At 32.0% G+C, this 20,637-nt stretch overlaps 1 pseudogene; it reads left to right on the top strand.

Moving 5' to 3' along the window:
* The first annotated feature begins 16,810 nt into the window (after positions 1-16,810).
* Positions 16,811-20,637, top strand: part of LOC149564434 (putative protein phosphatase 2C 26 pseudogene) — a 47,802-nt pseudogene continuing 43,975 nt past the window's right edge.

Raw genomic sequence — 20,637 nt, 5'->3', positions numbered from 1 at the left:
TCTCACTAGCCTTGGGAGGAGAGATGGCTAAATCTATTTTGGGGAAAGCCCATTTAGGGTCCCTCTAGATAAAATACCATCCTACATTAGGGGTAGCAGGAGGAACCATTGAGGCTGAGTGGTGACAACCACCAAAATCGCTACTAGGAAAGTGGTGTGAAAGTTGTGCCCTGGGAGTATGCAAGTGGTGAGTAGAGCTACTATGGTCTCTCTGATGATCACAAGGAGGAGTAAAATCACCAAATAAACTTTTAGGTAGTACCTTTGTGACCATGAGAGCTAAAAGATCCTACAGATGGAAAAACTCTAATGCCACCTTGTTAATTTGTACTTGAATCTACATCATGACATTATTACAAATATGAACTTTAGTGTACATTGCAACATTTATATCAAGAAAGTTGTGAGACAATAAAACTACATTGCACTCTTTCTAGATAGTAAACAAAATATCCATTCTAAAAGCATGCCAGATTTGGGAATACTTAAAATGGACTCTATTTGAATCTCCCAGCACAACCATATGCTAGGAAAATGCCTCTAGTTGAAAGGGTTTGAAGTAGTCATGAATCCAGAGCCAATAATTTTGGGGCCACTTGCAAAACTAGAAAATATGTAGGAAGCTTCATGTTGACCATAAAAGGGACATCTAGGGTCTAGGACACCCAAATGCTGGAGCCAAGGGCCCCACGGCAACCCCTGGAAGAGAATATACCAGGAAAAGTGAGGTATCTTTGGATCCATGAGAGCTTTCCAAAACATGGAAAATATAGGACTCCAAGTCTTTTAAGAGGACAAGAAATGCTAGTGTTGGTTGAGGGTCTCAACCATAGGAAGGTGGGTAACTAGCCACTGATAACTCAGCTTGGGTTTATAACTAGTCAAAGAAGTGGTAGGATACCATTTCTAATCCTTCCACCATGGGTGAGATGAGTGAATACCAAGCTTGTGCAACATATGGGGAGGCACCATAGAAACTAGAAGATCAACTATCTAACAATCTGGATGGGTGAGATAAAACTATACCTATAGGTCCTCCCATAAGAAAAGACTCAAAGTAACTTTAAAATAGATCTTTGGGTGTTTTGATTCCCCTTCTAAATAAGCAAAGAGCATTAGGTCCTTGAATCTTGGCAAGGGGCACACCTTGGACATAAAACAAAGGTGACCAACACAAATTTTTATGGTTCATGGAGAGATCATCTCTTAACCCATTTCTAGCCCAAAAAATCCAAGGCTTAATGGCTTCCTAGGCTTTCCAAATGTTTTTAGCAACAAAAGTTCCCTAAATTTGCACTGGTTCGGTGGTCACAAGAAGGTTTTGAAAGCCAATCACCTTCTAGGTTGGCCAGTTAACTAGAAAACTTGAAGAAGTGGAATGACACAATAAAAAAATTTTGGCCTCATTACTGGTGAGAGCCTGAATGATCCATTTTTTCATAAAGGGGAATACCTTGCTTTTGAGTAGAAAGCAGTCCAAGGCCGCTAGAGTATTTGGGAAGAAAAAAAAAGCCCCAAACCACTCTATGAAAGTTTTGATCTAATGCATTAGAGGCCTAGAGGAAGTTCTTCAAGAGGCGCTCAAGCTTGAGGTAAGAAGTTTTTTCTAGGGCCCAATAGGAAGAATAATAAACATGCATAGCAACCAACACTTTGGAGCAGATCTAAAATTTTCTTATAAGGAAAAGGGGTTTGGTGATCCACTAATCCAATTTTATTTGTATTTGAGCCAGGAGAAAAGGAAGCTTAAAAGGAAAAGTGGATGCCCAAAAAGAGAAAAATTTTTCCATGCTACATCTATTTCCACCCATAGTGTTGAAGCCACTGAGGGTCTAGAAAGAAATATTAGCTATAAAAAAGGGTCTTATGTCATTGAATAGCAGACCCTAAAGTAAGGCAAGAAGTACCCAAGCATTGCAAGCCATTGGAAATATTGTCTTCATTTTCAAAAAGGGTGAGAAAAGAATCAAATGGTAAATAACCATTCACAAGACATGCAGTGGAATTAGGGAGGGATATTCCATGCATGAGACCCCAAGAGATGGCATTGACAAGAAGATAGCCAAACCCTTCAATAGCCAAGACATAAAGAGAATGAACCAAAGGACAACCTTGTCGAATAGATCTTTAAAGCTTGGAGTCTTTAGATTAATGACCATTGATGGTAATAAAAGAAAAAGAATCCTCAAAAAGTATCTAAACTAACTATAGGAAAATTGAACCAAACCCCAAGGCTTGAAGCATGGCCAAAATGAAAGTTCATTAAATCTGGTCATATGCTTTAGCAAACTCAATCCTAAGAAATAAGGCCCATGTTTTGGATTGTTGACCCCACTCCATTATTGAAAAAAATTGTTCAATTGTATATTTTCTTTGATGTTACATAAAATGTCAAGCCTTACCAAGAAATTCAGTGCCTACCAAGCTCACTCAGGCAATGAAGAAAAATTCCAATGCATGCCTAGCACTCAAGAGATAACCAAGTTTAGAGTTAGTGTATATCAAGTTCACTCAGGCACCAAAGAGAAGTTTGCATAAGTTTAGTGTTAACTAAGCTTACTCGGTTTACAAAGGAAATTTGACATGGAACTAGTGTTAAATAAGCTCACTCGATTACCAAAGCGAATTCAGTTTAGGATGTAGTGTTAACCGAGTTCTTTTGGTTAACAAAGAAAAGTCTTTTCTGAGTTAGTGTTGACTGAGTTGGGTCAGCTAATGAAGGATTTTTCTATATCAGTGTATTGGGTCTATTGGATTAATTCTTTTCTTCTAGCTTACTCAAGGGTTGATTATTGATTTATTTTAAGTATGTTCAAGATGACTTGACAAGGTAATTCAAATAAGTATAAGGAAAATTTAAGGATTGAAATGAGAATATGTGGAATAGAAGAAGATTAATAAAGGAATTGAATTAGAAGGATAGCAAAGTATCCTTGTTAATTGAGCTGCAAAGAATATTTTGATCAAAGAGGATCAAGTAATCATGCAAAAACTGAAATCTAAAATTAGCAAGTCAGTTGCATCAACAATCAAGACAAGTCATTGTTACTCTCTAATAATTGTAGCATTAAATAAAATCTCTTAATAGAGTTAGCTTAGTAGCTATTTGCAAAATCCTCTAACAAGGTGGCATTTCTAGATTGAAGTGTTTGAAGACCTCTAACAAGGCCACTCCTAATAGGGTGGTCTAAAGTGAAAAAAAATAACTAGTTGCAATTGGTGGTTTTCTCAAATTGGGTTTCCATGTTAAATCCCATTGTCTCATGTGTTCATGTTATTTTCTTTATGTTTCTACAACTAAATTAATTAAGGATAATCACACTTAATATCTTAAGATCTAGATTTTCAATGTTAACAAAGTAACAGTGTATATATTCAATATTAACTATGTGTTTACCAAGTAACTATCATTCTTATTGTAAACCAAGTTATTGTGTTAACTAAGTGATTTAGTGCTAATTTAATTACAATAGTATAATCATCAAAGTTTTGTTTTGTATTATATTGACATGTTAAAGGACTTGGGTTTTTTCTTTGTGGTAACTGATTCACCCCTCCCCTCTCAGTTACTCCTCTTGCATTTCCAACAATTGGTAACAGAGCATTTGGTTCTTTTAGATAAGGTTTCAAGGACCTAATCTAAATATCAAGATGTATTATAGAAGGGTAATTCCTAATTTGAACATAGATAACTTCCAAGCATGACAGGAACTCATGAAGTTGCATTTGGCAACTATTAGAGGCTCAACCTTAAAATATCTAAACACCAAGTATGTGGCACCTACTAGAACTATGACTATTGAATAAATTATAGAAAAGAAGAATCATAACATAACGATGATTGACATTGCATCTTCTCTCAATTATGTTAAATTTGATGAAGTCAAAGAGAGCAATACTACTCATGACATGTGGATGAAGCTAAAAGCTATCGATGGAGGAGATGACAATGTAAGGAGAGCTAAGACAAAATGTCTTAGAGGTCAATTTGATCAAATCAAGATTAGAGAAGATGACATATTGCACAATACAATGAAAGAATCAAAGCACGTGTGAGTGTAATTAGAGCCTCGGAAGAAAAGATAGATGATGTTGCAATGGTAAGCAAGGTACTCAAAACTCTTCTTCCTATTTATGCAATTAGAGTTTCAGCAATTCAAGAGATGAGGTGCAATCTAAAAGATGATATAACTATGATAACCATATTCCTAACTCTAGTAACATCTATTGGAAAGATCAATTGTTTAATTAGGATGAAACCAAATTCTTGACTAGGAATATGTGCATCTAATAGTGAAATTATTCAAACATATTATTTATGTTTTGATACTTAAGAGTAGTTTTGAATGAAATTCCAACTTACCCATAGATTACAACAATACTAAATTATAAATTTACAACTTTTATTGAACAATGATTTATAATATTTTTCAATGATTTTTTTTTTTTAAATGTACATTTGATAAGTAAATTATTAATTTTATTAGAATATTAAACTATCATATCATAATTTATATATCTTTAATATTTGTAAGTATAAAAACGATCTTTTGTTTGGCATTATTATTTTACACTTAGTAAAATTTTAGTTTTTATTTTTAATTTTATTAAATATATATAAATATTATGTTCTCATGTTAAATTAAATATTTTTGTTCCTGAAAATGGTTTTTTTAAAAAATTTATTGTGTTCTTACAATTTAAATGACAATAACATGGTGAGGATGTACCAATGTTGACATTTATTTTTATAGGTTGAATTTGACAATCATTTAAATCTCAAAAGTATAATATTTATTATAAACAAAGTGTATTTTTAAAAATAATTTAATAAAAACTATATAAAATATTTGCTAAAGTTATAGACTTTGGAGATATAAATATCAGTTTTTAGAAATTAAAATATAATTTTTAAATGAGTGCAAAATAAATAATCAAAAATACAAAAAATATTATATTTTTTGATGTAGTTAAATTTTTATTCATTTTATTATAGATATCTTTGACATTTCTTTAGATATTTTTTTTAATATATATATAGTAGTAGTAATTTTGTGATAATAATATAATAATATAAATATTATATTTACGAACTATTTATCTATGTAATCACAAGTATAACTATGGAGACTTTGGTGAACAACAAATCTATATTCTATTTCACAAAAAGTCAGCGACTCTAGCTTATGAAGAGCTCTTGTTTTATTAAGAATGATTCATAAGTATCATAAGTTAGGAGCAATAGTATAATTAAATTAAATTAAATTAAATTTATATAATTATTAAAAGATAATTAGTTTCACAAAAAAAAAAAAAAATTACTGAAAAATGGTTTAGAAGAATTATGTTAACGGGATATAGTAAATCCACATTAGTGCATTTTAGACATCTAGATTTTATCTTTTAAATATAATATTTTAATACCATTATTTTAAAGAAATAAAGAGTTTCATAATATATATTATGCTAGGATTTTGACCACATGACTTGTTGAGTACATACTTATAGTCATCTAAATTTACTAGGAGATATATTTACCACTCATGTACCTCTACCAATTTCTATCTGAGAACCATGTGTTGCTTTGAGGTTTCTTTGGAAAGATTTTGATTTGAAGATTGGAAGGAGATTCTAATTTGTAAGAAAAGAAAATCTAGATGAAGAAGTGAAAATTTGTAATGACATGTATTATTCTAGTTAGGTGAAATTAAAAATGATTTGTATCCTTCAATAAGTACATGGCATTGCTTTGGCCAAAATTCCAAGACTATTCATAATTTTGATCATTTCTACACTTTGAAGTGAGAAATTTTGAAACATTAATTATACTTATTTCAAATCACAAGGGAGAGATTGGACATCAAGGAGTTAAGTGATTCACAATATAATTTAATGAAATAAGGTCAACCTTTTCCTAGTAGACACTACATTGAGTCATTTATTTTATCTAGAGAAGATCAAGATCTTTATTTCAAATTCAATTTCAATTCAAAGAATATAATTCACAAGCAAAAAAAGATCTGCTATATATAAAAGTTAGAGAAGGGTTAATAAATATAACATTGAGGAGAACCTTGTCAATTCAATTCACTAGTGATGGAGAAATCAATGATTGAAAGCGAGGATCTCCTTCCTGCCCCATCACAGGAAAAAACTAGTGAATTATGAAAAACTTGGAACCTTTGAATATTTTTATCAAGAGTGGTTTACAATCAAGTTTGCAATGGTAAAATCATAAAAGGAAATTTAGAATTGACACTTAAGAAATTTGAAACAATGAATTAAAAAGAAGAAAAATCCTTCAATCCAAGTATTACTTTAATGCTAAATCAAAATCAAATTACTAATGAAATATGTTTAGTCATTATAATATCTTAATCTTTGTTATATTTTCCACTTTATCAACTTAACAGATGGTTTTCTCTTATTTTACAAGTTAATAATGAAAGTGAGGAGGACAATTAGAGGATAAGGAAGACCTGTACCAACTTTTTTGTTGATGAATAGTTCATTTTCTATTAATTAAATATTAAAGATATATATTCACAAAGGAGTTGGGGGTTTCAAGATCATCGCCCAAGTTCCCATAACACATGGCTAGGAAAATTAACTATTCGCTAAAAATATATAATCCCAAAGGCTTAAAATGATGTAACAAAACAGAAAACAAGAGCAAAACTCTCAAGCTGCAAGAGTAGTGCTACCAGAGGGAGGATATTTGTCTTTAGAACCCCATAAATTAGTGGGCTTGGTGGATGGATTAGGGGGAGCCCATCCATCAGCAGTGGTAGAAAAATCATCATTGTTATCTTTTTCTCCCTCCACCCTTGGAGGAGAGATAGCTAAATCGAGCTAGGGGAAATCCCATTTAGGGTCCCTCTAGACAAAGGGCCATCCTGCATTACGGGAAGTAGGAGGATCCATTGAAGACTATCCCAATCATGACCTCTAAGGAGGTGAGGCCGAGTGACAACAACCACCAAAACTACTACTAGGAGAGTGGTGTGAAGGTTGTGACCTGGGAGTATACGAGAAGTGAGTAGAGATACTATGGCCTCTCTAACAACCACAAGTAGGAGTATAATTACCAGATAAATTCTTAGGTGGTACCTTTCTGACCATGCAAGGGCATTACCCTAGTGAGCTAAAAGCTCCTATAGATGGGCAATCTCTAGTGCCACCTTGTCAATTTGTACTTGAATCTCCATTATGACATAGTACAAATACACACTTTAGCGTAAATAGAAAAATTTATATCAAGAAAGTTGTGAGAGAATAAAACTACATTGCACTCTTTCTAGATAGTAAACAAAATCTCCATTTTGAAAACATGCTAGATCTAGGACTACTTAAAAGGGACTCTAGTTGAATCTCTTGACATAACCATATGCTAGGAAATAGCCTCTAGTCGAAAGGGTTTGAAGAAATCATGAATCCGGAGCTAGTAATTTTTGGACCACCTGTAGAACCAAAAAAATGCAAGAAGCTTCCTGGCTAACCACAAAAGGGACATGTAGGGTCTGCAACATCGAAATGCTGAAGCTAACGGCCCAATGGTAACCCTTGGAAGAGAATATAATAGGAAAAGTGAGCTATCTCGGGCTCTGTGATAGCTTTCCTAATTGTGAAAAATCTAATACTTTGAGTCTTATGAGAGACATCGATTCTTAGCATTGGTTGAGAGTCTCAATGATAAGAAGGCAGAGAACTAGCCACTAATAACCCATCTTGGGTTTATAACTGGTCAAAGTTGTGGTAGAATACCATTTCCATTCCTTCCACCATGGGTGAGATGAGTGAGTACCAAGCTTGTGCAACATATGGGGAGGCACCATAGAAACTAGAAGATCAACTGTTTGACAATCTAGATGAGTGAGCTAAAACTACACTTGCAGGTCCTCCCATGAGTGAAGACTCATATTAACATAGATAAGAGATCTTTGGTTATTTTGATTCCCCTTCTAAATAGGCACAAAGCACTAGCTTCTTGAATCTTGGCAAGGATCACACCTTGGACATCAAACAAAGGTGACCATAACAAGTTTTAACAGTGCATGAAGAGACCATCTCTTAACCCATTTCTAGCCTAGCAAACCCAAGGCTTAATGGCTTCCTAGGCTTTCCAAATGCTTTTAGCAACAAAATTTTCCTAAATTTGTATTGGTTCATTGGTCACAAGAAGGGTTTGAAATCCAATCCCCTTCTAGGGTGGTTGGTTAACTAGAAAACCTCAAGAAATGGAGTAACACAACAAAAATTTCCAAGCCTCATTGCTAGTGAAATCTCGAATAACCCATTTTGCATAAAGGTGAATACCTTGATTTTGAGTAGAAAGTAGTCCAAGACCACTATAGTCTTTGGGAAGACAAAAGAAGTACTAGACCACTCTATGAAAGTCATGATTTAATGCATTAGAAGCCTAGAGGAAGTTCCTCAAGAGGTGCTCAAGCTTGAGGTAAGAAGATTTTGATAGGGCCAAATAGGAAGAATAATAAACATGCATAGCAACCAATACTTTGGAGCAGATCTAAATTTTGATGAAAAGGGAAAGGGGTTTGGTGATCCAATAATACAACTTCTTGGATAGAAAATCTTTCTTGCTAGACCCTTGGCAAGAAAGATTGTTTATAACAAAGGGTCTTATTTCATTGATTAGCAGACCCTAAAGTAAGGTAGATAGTATCCAAGCATTACAAGGCATTGGCAATATTTCCTTCATCTTCAAGAAGGGTTAGAAAAGGATCTTCTATAAAATGGACATTCACAAGATGTGTAGTGGAATTAGGGAGGGATATGCCATGCACAAGACTCAAAGAGATGGCATTGGCAAGAAAATTGCCAAACCCTTTAGCAACCAAGACATAAAGAGAATGAACCAAAGGAAAACCTTGTCGAACAGATCATTAATTCTTGAAGGCTTCATATTGACAACCATTGATGGTAATACAAGTAGAAGCACCATCAATTTAAAGTATTTGAACTAACTGTGTAGGAAAATTGGATCAAACCATAGGGCTTGAAGCATGGCCATAATGAAAGTTCATTGAATCTGGTCATATGCTTTAGCAAACTCAATCTTAAGAAATAAGGCATTCTATTTGGATTATTGACCCCGCTCCATTATTGAAATCAATTGTTCAATTGTATATTGTCTTTGATATTACATAAAATATCAAGCTTTACAAAGAAATTAAGCGTCTACTGAGCTCACTTAGGTGATGAATATAATTCCCAATGTATGTTGAGCATTCTAGAGATAACCAATTTCAAAGTTAGTAGCTACCAAGTTCACTCGAGCACAAAAGAGAAGTTGTCATTAGTTCAGTGTTAACAAGGCTTACTTGGTTAACAAAGGAAAGTTGGCATGGAAGTAGTGTTAACCAAGCTCACTCAGTTACCAAAGGGAATTTAGTTCAGGATGTAGTATTAATTGAGTTCACTTGGTTAACAAAGAAAAATCTTTTCTGAGTTAGTGTTGACTGAGTTGGGTTAGATAATGAAGAATTTTTCTATATCATCATATTGGGTATGTTGGATTAATTTGTTTGTTCTAGCTAACTCAAGGGTTGATTATTAATTTATTTTAAGTATGTTCAAGATGACTTGATAAGTTAATTCATATAAGTATAAAGAAAATTTGAGGATTGAAATTAGAATATGTGGAAAAGAAGAAGATGAATAAATTAAGTGAATTAGAAGGATATCAGAGTATCCTTGTTAATCAAGCTGCAAAGAATACTCTAATCAAAGAGGATCAAGTAATCAAGCCAAAACTAAGATCTGGAATCAACAAGTAAGTTGCATCAGCAATCAGGTCAAGTCATTGTTACTCTCTTATAATTGTAGCAATGAATCAAATCTCTTAATAGAGTTATCTTAATAGCTATTTGCAAAATCCTCTAACAAGGTAACATTTCTAGATTGAAGTGTCTAAAGACCTCTAACAAGGCCACTCCTAATAGGGTGGTCTAAACCATTTAACAGGGTTGTAACCTTTAATAGCATTGTCTCCTAACAAAGCTCACTTCAGAATATTGAAAAATAATAACTAGTTGCAATTGGTGATTTTCCCAAATTGGGTTTTGACATTAAATCTTAGTATCTCATGTGTTCATGTTATTTTCTTTATGTTTCTACAAATAAATTAAATAAGGATAATCATACTTAATATATTAAGATCTACATTTTCAGTGTTAACAAAGTAATAGTGTATATATTCAATATTAACTGAGTGTTTACCAAGTAATAGTCATTCTCATTGTAAACTGAGTTATTGTGTTAACCAAGTGATTCGGTGCTAACTGAGTTACAAAAATATAATCAGTAGAGTTTTGTTTTTTATTATATTGACATCTTAAGGGACATAATTTTTTTTTTTTGGTAATTAATTCACCCCTCACCCCCAATTACTCCTCTTAAATTTCCAACAATTGATATCAAAGAATTTGGTGCTTGTAAATAAGGTTTCAAGGACCTAATGTAAAGATCAAGATGTATTATAGAAGGGAAATTCCCAAGTTGAAAAAAGATAACTTCCAAGCATGATAGGCAATCATGAATCTACATTTGGCAACTATTGGAGACTCAGCCTTGAAAAATCTTAACACCAAGTATGTGGCACCTACTAGTTAGAGAAAATGAAAATATTGCATAGTATAGTGAAAGAATCAAAGCATGTGTGAGTGCAATTTGAGTGTCAACACACTCAACCAATTCTACCATATATGTCGAGTACACCATGTACGTTGAGTCACAGTATGTGTCGAGTCAAAATCTTAACAAGTGTCAAGTGACTTTAGGTGCCAAGTGAGTAATGAATGTCGAGTAGTATACAGGTGCCAAGTCATAATTCAGGCTGAGAGAAATAGAACATAGTATGTGCTGAGTGATTCGGGAATATTCATGTGCCAAGTAACAAAGAGTGTAATAGGTGCCCAGCAATACAAGAACTTACATGTGCCGAGCACCGGTAATGCAATATGTGCTAAGCAACACAGAATTTGTTAGGAATAAGGTGTCTCGACCTTGTATAATTCCTATTCTTATTATTTTTTTGTAAAATGTATTTCTTGCAAATAATGTTGATGTGTCGACATCTTGAATTGTGTATAAGGAGATCATGACTAAAACGGTTATGACGGATTCCTATGACACTTAAGAGCTATGTTAGGAAGATTCAATGATAGGTGAAGACATGTGGCAACTAAGATATTTGAGTACTGTACACTCTACCCCAATAGTGGGTTTTGAGGCATCGTCCTGAAATTTTTTTTGGGGTTCCTATTTTCTCGAAGAATGGTAAAACCCTAATATAGTTTACCTTTTGGGAGTGGCCCTAAAGTGAAGCGCATGTTATAAACATTTTTAGGGTTGCAAAAAGAAGTGATGCGAAAAAGGTGTTTTGTTGGTACTGCGAGTAGCTACTGGAGTCTTCTGTTGTTGATGTTGAACTTAAGATTTTAATAGGATTTGCATCATACTTTCCTTATGAGATTAGTGTAGGAAGTTGTTTCCGCACCTGAGTTTCCTTACAGAATTAGCATAATAGTTTGTGCCTTCACAAACTAAGATACAAAACCATTTTTGCATGAGTCACAAAAAGATAAGAATATAAGATCAAGCCTTTGCATTTACCTATGATATCAGTATGCATCCAATCAAAAAAATTGAGATAGCATGCAACCAATAGGTGAAATCCAAGGATTTGAGTGAGAATTTTAAGTTCGTGATTACATTGTAAACCCTAAGTCCACAATTTCTTTATAAGGAGACTACAACACCATATTAAAAGTTGTTGAAAAAGTTGTTGGAGTTATCAAGTTGCCAAGAGATTGTTGCAAAACATAGAAATCAACAGGGGTGTCAAGGACTTAGTGTAAAGAGTAGCATCTTTACATCTAGTTGATCAGAACAAAACAAGGGTTATACTTAGAGATTAGATCAAGCAAGGATCAGAACAGGAAGAGCAGATCTAGTACCTGAACCTATCAATTGAAGATTGCATTCTATCAGGTCTATTGTTCTAATACTTTCTTACCATTGTATTAGATGTTGAAATCCTATGGTGATAGGTTAGCTTAATAGCTAGGTGGGAGAACCTTTGGAAAAGGTGATGAAAATCCTATTGAATTAGGTGGGTTTAACAACCTATTGTAAATCCCTTAATAGGGTGACACTTCTTGTAAAGTGTTTGTAAATCCTTTAACCAGGTCACTATTGACACAATGTAAAGCCTTTAACAAGGTAGGCCTTTTATAGGGCAAACCATCAGAATTGGTTGAACATATTGCTGCAGTGATTTTTTGGGTGTCACCCCCAGTTTTACCTTCTTATTCTTGGATGGTTTTTGGGTTACTAAATCTCTTGTGTCATGTGTTGATGCATGTCTTTATTTCATGTTTTTTTATTTACATGCATGCACTCTACTTTCAATTATGTGTTAAAGAGAGTTTATAAGGATAAAAGCTAGTTACTTATGATTCATACCCCCCCAAAACCTCTCAGAAGTGCACTTCCCATTTTGAAAATTTCAACATGGTAAGAAAGGTGCTCAAAACTCTTCTTCCTATTTATGCAATTAGAGTTTTAGAAATTCAAGAGATGAGATGCAATCTCAAAGATGATATAACTTTGGAAGCACTAGTAGGAAGGTTGAAAGCCTTTGAGTTAGATAACTAGAATAACTATGTTCCTAACTCTAGTAACATTGAGTTTGCATTTCAAGCTAAGCTATCACTCAAAAAGAAAGGTAGAAATTCTAAAGGGAAGAAGTCTAATAGTGAAGATGAACAATATTCTGATCATGATCTTGAAACCATTGAAGCATTACTTGCAAGAAGATTCCCTAAAGAAAAGTAAAGTACAAAGGCAGAATACCTCTAATCTATTTTTCTTGTGAAGAAGTTGGTCACATTGTTGTAAGGTGTCGAAACAAAGAAAGAAAATAAGAAAAGAAGTACAAGTAAAAAGGAAAGAAAGATTTAAAAAGGTACAAAGATGAGAAGGATAAAGGTAAGAAATCATGTTACATGGCTAAAGCTTCTGACAATAGTGATGAAGATGAAATGGTTTATATTGCTATTACAGATAAATCAAATAATGAAAATGATAAGATGGCCCTCATTTCTCATGTTAGCAAGAATGGCACATGGATCATAGGTAGTGGTTGTTATCACCACATGACTGGTGATAAATCAAAATTTTAGAACTTGGTATACTATGGTGGCGGAAGTGTTAGATTTGGCAATGTTGAACCATATTATGTAAAAGGAAAATAATGCATTGCATTGATCAATGAACTCATATGTGATAATGCTTATTGGGTTGAAGAACATAAATATAATTTACTTAGTGTGGCATAGTTGAACAATATTAGATTCAAGGTAGAATTCATGAATGGTAAGGCCAAGGTGCTGGATGGGAAAGAAAATATGGTTGGGACTAGAAATCAAAAAAAGGTAATCTGTTCTATCTTGATCTAACTGAAAGTTCATGTTTCCCAGCTTAAGCAGAAGAAATTTTGTTATGGTATAAGAGGTTGTGTCATGTGAATTTTGATAACATGGTCAACATAAGCAAGAAAAAAAGAGTGAGAGGCATTTCAAGTCTCAACAAAATTGACATGGGCATGTGCAAGAATTGTCAATTTGGTAAGATGGGAAAAACAAGCTTCAAGAGGAAGAACTATCATTCTGAATAAGTTCTAGTGCTAGTTTATACATACCTTTGTAGACCTATTGGCATAGAAAGCTACTGTGGAGATAAGTATTTTATTTTATTTATTGATGATTACTCTAGGATGATGAAATTAATGTACTCGAAGGATAAATTATAAGCATTTCAAAAATTCAAGTGGTATTTGGCTAGAGTAGAGAAAGAAATGGGAAATAAAATGAAGCATTTAAGATCAAATGGAAGGAGGAGAATTCATCTCTAATGAATTCAATAAATTCTACAATGAAAAAGCAATGAAAATATAGCTATCAACACCTGGTACACCTCAATAGAATGGAATAGTAGAAAGAAGAAAAGATCTACCATGGATTATGCAAGAACCCTAATGATAGAGAAAAATTTTGCTATCAAATATTGAAAGGAAGCAATTAGTTCTATAGTTCATACCTGGATGAACCCACAATAATGAGTTCCACTTTAATGGGACGAATAAACTTGAAAAAGTAGACAAATTTTTGCATCTCTATTCGCCACACGTTTGCACGAACACATTACACACGTTCACGTGAACATGTACCTAGCACATGTTCGCGCGAACATGTCAAGGTATGTTCACACAAACATGTGCTAGGTACATGTTCACGTGAACGTATAGTGAGCCGATTTTCGGTGCTTAAAAATATTTTTTCCACTTTTCCAACCTCATTTTTACGGCAAGTACTATTGATTGAGCATTCGGGCGAATGTGTGGCTTGAGCAACTTTCGTCAACGTCATCTTCTTGTTTTCGTTCTCCTCTTCATTATCGAGTATGTCAAAATAATATTAATTTAATATTTTTAAAGTATTTATTTATATTATCAAAGTATATTTTAATGTTTTGAATGCATTTTTTTTAAAACATATTTGAATGTTATTTACGTTTTTAATAGTTTTGAAAACATATTTGAATGTTATTTACGCTTTTAATAGTTTTGAAAACATATCTAAATGTTAATTTAATATTTTTATTGTTTATTTATATTAATTTAGAAAATAGAAAAATATTATATAGAAAACATTAGAAAAAATAGTAAAAAACATATAATATAAAATTTAGGAAAAACATTAGAAAAAAAATTTAGAAAAACCATTATGAAAACATTAGAGAATTTATAATTTAATATAAAATTTAGAAAAAAATTATAAAAAACATTACAAAAACATTAGAAAATTTATAATTTAATATAAAATTTAAAAAACAAATTTATAAAAAATAGTTTTAAAAATTAGAAAATTTTAAAAACATATTAAAATAAATTCGAAAATTTGGAAAAAACATTTTTAAAATTAGAAAATTTAGAAAAAAATATTGCAAAAACATTACAAAATTTAGAAAAAAAATTTAGAAAAAAACATTACAAAAATATTACAGAATTTATAATTTAATATAAATTTTTAAATAAATATTAAAAAAATATTTAAAAATAAATTTTAAAACAATTAGAAAAAAAATTAGAAAATTTATAATTTAATATAAAACTTAGAAAACATTTTTTTTAAAAAAATTGCAAAAACATTAGAAAATTTATAATTTAATATAAATTTTAAAAAACAAATTTAGAAAAAACATTAGAAAAACATTTTTAGAAAAAAAATTTAAAAACATATTAGAAAAATATTAGAAAATTTATAGTAATATAAAATTTAGAAAATAAATTTAGAAAAACATTTAAAAAAATTAGAAAAACATTACAAAATTTTAGAAAACAAATTTAAAAAAACATTAAAATGTGTGTGTGTGTGTGTGTGTGTGTGTGTGTGTGTTAATGTTAAATGTATATATGTCAAATTCACTTTAATGTCTTATTCTTAGAAGTTTAATTAAATGACATATCTTAAGGGTCTAGATCCTAAATTGTACATGTAAAAATATAGATTAAAATGTATAATTTTTTATTTTGAACATAGATGTACATGTATATTTGTTCATGGTTAAAAGTAGATGTATGTACATATTTTTAATAAATTCACATTTTTATATGTATAATTTGTGTATATGTTAACTATTGATCTTAATTTATCTTATAACTAACTGTAATTAACTATATTTAATAACACGTCTTAAGGGGAGATCCTAAATTATACATAAGAATGTAGATTAAAATGTATATTTTATTTCATAAATGTACATGTAAATATGTTCATGTGGTAGATATAGATGTACATACATATGTTTTCAATATTCATGTTTAAATGTACAGATGTTATTATTTTTAATGTCTTAATAATTAGAAGTATATAATTCACTATATAATTCAATGACATGTCTTAAGGGGAGATCCTAAATTATACATATATAAGAATGTAGATTAATTTGCATATCTAGGTATGAATATAACATACATGTACATCCAAACCCTAACCCTAACCTTGATCTTAAAATTTAATTTCTAAACGCAATATTATAAATGATAATAAATACCCTAAATCATAATCTTGAACCAAATCATAAACTTAATATGCTAAGTTCCTTTATCCTAAATTCTTAACCATGGACTTTAATATTAACCCCTAAATTTAATGCTAGAAATTATTTAAGTTCATGTAAACCCTAACAGTGTCATAAGGTCTTAAATCTTACCCTAAAATTGAGCCTAATTACACTAAAACCCTATTTGAAAACCTAATTGAAGCCTAACTTACATAAAATTAAAACAAGTTGACCCTAATCCTAAATTGTTAAAAATTACATTTGAGATACATGCACATACATTCAAACACATGTACATACATGAAGTATGAACCTTGTTTTAAATGATATATATGTAACCCAACTTGAAACCTAAACTTCAAAACATTATCATTTACGAGTAATATAAATAATTTATTAGGTACCTTTTAATTGAATTCTCTAATAATACGCCCCAAAGTATAATAAAATCTTAGAACAACAAATTAACTCTAACCATAACCAAACTCTCAACTTTAAAGTCATCTTATACTTATATGCAAATTAATCTAAGTCTGGATGTGTTACAAATTATCTAGGTCCATGATGTGTGATGTATGTTTAATTACATGTGTATAATTTTTAATGTTAAAAATAAAAAATTATGTACAACAGGAAATTTAGCTCTTCATACATTTCTACAGATATGGCTTCACACAATATGCTTTATGCGGCTTCTAGTGCGACACTTGATGTAGTTCCTACTACGGCTCCTACTGTGGCACAGGTTGATGCAGTTCCTATTGCAGCACTTGATGCAGTTCTTGATATGGCTCCTTGTGCAGCTCGTGGTGGGGCTCATGCTGCAGCTTCTGGTGATGCTCCTCATGTACCTCGACGTAGGGCTCATCATGTAGCTCATGTGTTCTAGCTCCTAGTGCGGCTCATGTTCTAGGTCAGGCTGCACCTACAGCTCCTGCTGGAGGTCCTACTGCACCACCTCCACGCATTGATATCGATGCATTATTTTCATTTTCAAAGCATGAGGTTGCTAGACTGCAGCAATCTATATTGACCTCTGATGATGGTCTTTATAGAGACATATGTACTACAATATGTAGAATATGTAGGAGTTTACAGGATTTGACAGCTAGGTTTAGAGGTCACCATTCATTTAATCTTGCCATATTAGCTTCCATATCTAGGGAGCTTAGGGCTAAGGTTCCAGGAGATGCATCATTCGATGACGTCAAGAGGGTAGCCCCCAAAGATGTCATCCAGAGAGAGGTATTTCCAGCTTATGAGGGGACACAGGGTAGGGTGAGAGGCTATAGAGTCACACAATGCAGAGACCCTATTATTGCTAGCATGATCTATCCACAATTTTTAGCTACATATGGTCATTATCCTAATAACAACCAAATACCCCTTTATTTTGCACAGCAATTGTACGCTGAGTTCCATATAGGGCTCAACAACAACTACTTGGATATTCTTGATTATTGTAGACAGGGGCATGGTCGGATCACAGATCGTGACCAGTACCGCAGTGTAGATCATCTGCGATTTGTAGATCTTATACAGTTTGTTGGACCGAGGATGCCTCCTATGATTCCTACACATGCGCCTATTGCAGATAGAGTCGTCATTGCTTCCCAGAGGGAAGCAATTGACACTATTGGGCACATTGCATCTACGGCAACTAGTATCACATCAGATTCTATTGGTCATTATCTTCATAGTCGACATCCTCATCCACTTCGTTGACCATCTTCACAAGCATCTAGTAGCACTTTAGGTGCCTCCTCTGATGATGCATATAAAGCTGCTGGGCTACCACTACCAGGCGATATTCGTGGTCTTTCAGGACAATAGACACATATGGATATGGCACTGTATTTTTTGGAGGATATGTTGCAATTTATTAGCTATATTTCTGATACACAGAGGATTCCATTACACACGGTGATGGATGTTGTTAGATAGCATCAAACCCCCAACATAATTCCATAGACATAGGCCCCACACCAATGACAGATGATACACCTGTGCATAGCTCACAGCATTCGGCACCAAACTCACGACACTCTATAGATGACTCAAGCATATGAGTTGGAGATGTCCATATCATAGTTGAGGGCCTTGATGGTTTTGGTGAGCAGTTGCGAGGCCTATCTGAGATTGATACTAGTTCGACCCTAGGTATTTCATCATACATGGACCTGTTATTCGGACCTAGTAGCACTGATTCTACACCAAATGTACCCAACCAGTTACACAATCCACTTCACTCAGATTTACTAGCAGTTGGACATGGAGTTTCAGGCTCAGGTGCATCAGTAGATGATATGATGGAGTCTGTTGATCATCCTCCACCTTAGGAGACCTAGGTACATATATAATTTATTTTTAATTTTAAATATATATGAAATTAAAAAATATGTTCATTTATTGAAAAATTTAGTTCAGATATATATATGTAGATATTTAATTTAATCTTTAACTTGTAATAAATCATGTAGGCACAAGCCACTGAGCACATGGTTACACATACGGTTGGTTCAGGGCATCATATACATGAGAGCGATGATTCTATTGAGGCACCTGGTAGTGCTTAGGTACTTGAGTTTTAAATAGTTTGTTTAAAGTTATTTAAATATTTTGAAAACTAGATATATATCTATATATATGCAAATTTGTATTTAATTTGAATGTATATGTACATGATACACATATGTATATATATGTTTTAGAGATAGAACTATAACACATGTATGTATATATGTCTATATATTTGCATGGCTTGGTTAATGCGCCTCGACGAGAGGAAGTACAGGAGACTCGATCAGAGGGTCATTCTATTTGTATGTGTCTTGAGGGGTCCTTCTAGTAGTAGATTAGATTTATATATTTTTTGATGCAAATATATTGGAGGTCCAGTTTACATGTACACGTGTATTTCAGTTCCTTGATGACATGCATGTACTTTCACTATTTATTTGATTATTGATTATTTCAGTGTTAGATACCATCACATGTACGTATATATGAATTTTTATATTTTGCTACATACGTATATTTATTCGAGATTTATAGTTTGCATTTCAAATACATAGAGATATATTAGATCTGTAGATGTTTATTCTTGAGACGTGTATATGTGTACATATGTGTATTTTTTTGTGTTATAGCTATAGAACAAAATTTTGAGACACATGTGTACATGTATCTCAATTATCAATTAGTAAGAAGTTAGAAAGATACATATTTCTTAAATTATCAATTACTAACCTGCTAAAGATAAATATTAGTTTTATGTGGATAAAAATATGTTAATTAGGTAAGCCAATACATTATTTTAGAGAAATTTTACAAAATATAATATTAAAAAAAATATTAATTTAAACTAATTTAAACTTTAAGAGTACATGACCATAGATTTAATAAAGTAACATTAAAATATATAATTTTTTAATAAACTGACCTAAATGATAACTATGAACTTATAATCTTACAATTTTAAAAACACATACTTTAATTTTCACTGATGAAATTCAATCTAGTTTGAAAACAAGTTGATAAATGAATTTAAATTATTAAATTCATCCATGGTACATTTAATTTAAATTATTAAATTATATAATTTTTTAATAAACTAAATTTGATAATCAAATACTAACCTGCTAAAGATAAATATTAGTTTTATGTGGATAAAAATATGTTAATTAGGTAAGCCAATACATTATTTTAGAGAAATTTTACAAAATATAATATTAAAAAAAAATATTAATTTAAACTAATTTAAACTTTAAGAGTACATGACCGTAGATGTAATAAAGTAACATTAAAATATATAGTTTTTTAATAAAGTGACTTAAATGATAACTATAAACTTATAATCTTACAATTTTGAAAACACATACTTTAATTTTCACTTATGAAATTCAATCTAGTTTGAAAACAAGTTAATAAATGAATTTAAATTATTAAATTATATAATTTTTTAATAAACTAAATTTGATAATTAAGAACTTATGATCGTACAATTAAAAACACATTTAATTCAAGATGAAATTCAATAGTTTGAAAAAAAGTTGATATTTAAGAATTGTAACATAGATAAAGAAATTGTGTAAGTTCAAAATTGTAACATAGATAATGAAAGTGTTGAAGTATGAAAAATACATAGAGGGTATGCAAGACAAGCAAGCAATGTTTGAAGTATGTGATGCAATCCCTAATTTGTGTCCCAAGGAACTAATTGGTTTTGGAGTTCCTGGGAAACCTATTGGCTAGCATTCAAAGGAAATCAATGTGTTCATGCAAGGGCCACATTTCTTCTACTATGAGAATGATGCTTTTGCATTGAAGGATATTTGGAAGACAATATCCGAACAATTTAATAGTGTTGAACTAGAGTTGGTGGACTCAATGTTCTTTTCAGCTTCTAGAAGAGCAAGAGGGTATGTGCATAACCTTGCAATAGAAGAGGGTTTTCAAGTAGAACCTTTCCCCCCATGACCATTTAGGAAG

Source organism: Cupressus sempervirens, chromosome 3, assembly GCF_028749045.1.
Source record: "Cupressus sempervirens isolate cs-2001-9-10 chromosome 3, ASM2874904v1, whole genome shotgun sequence".
NCBI classification, from domain to species: domain Eukaryota; kingdom Viridiplantae; phylum Streptophyta; class Pinopsida; order Cupressales; family Cupressaceae; genus Cupressus; species Cupressus sempervirens.
This window is presented reverse-complemented; position numbering and strand designations above follow the sequence as displayed.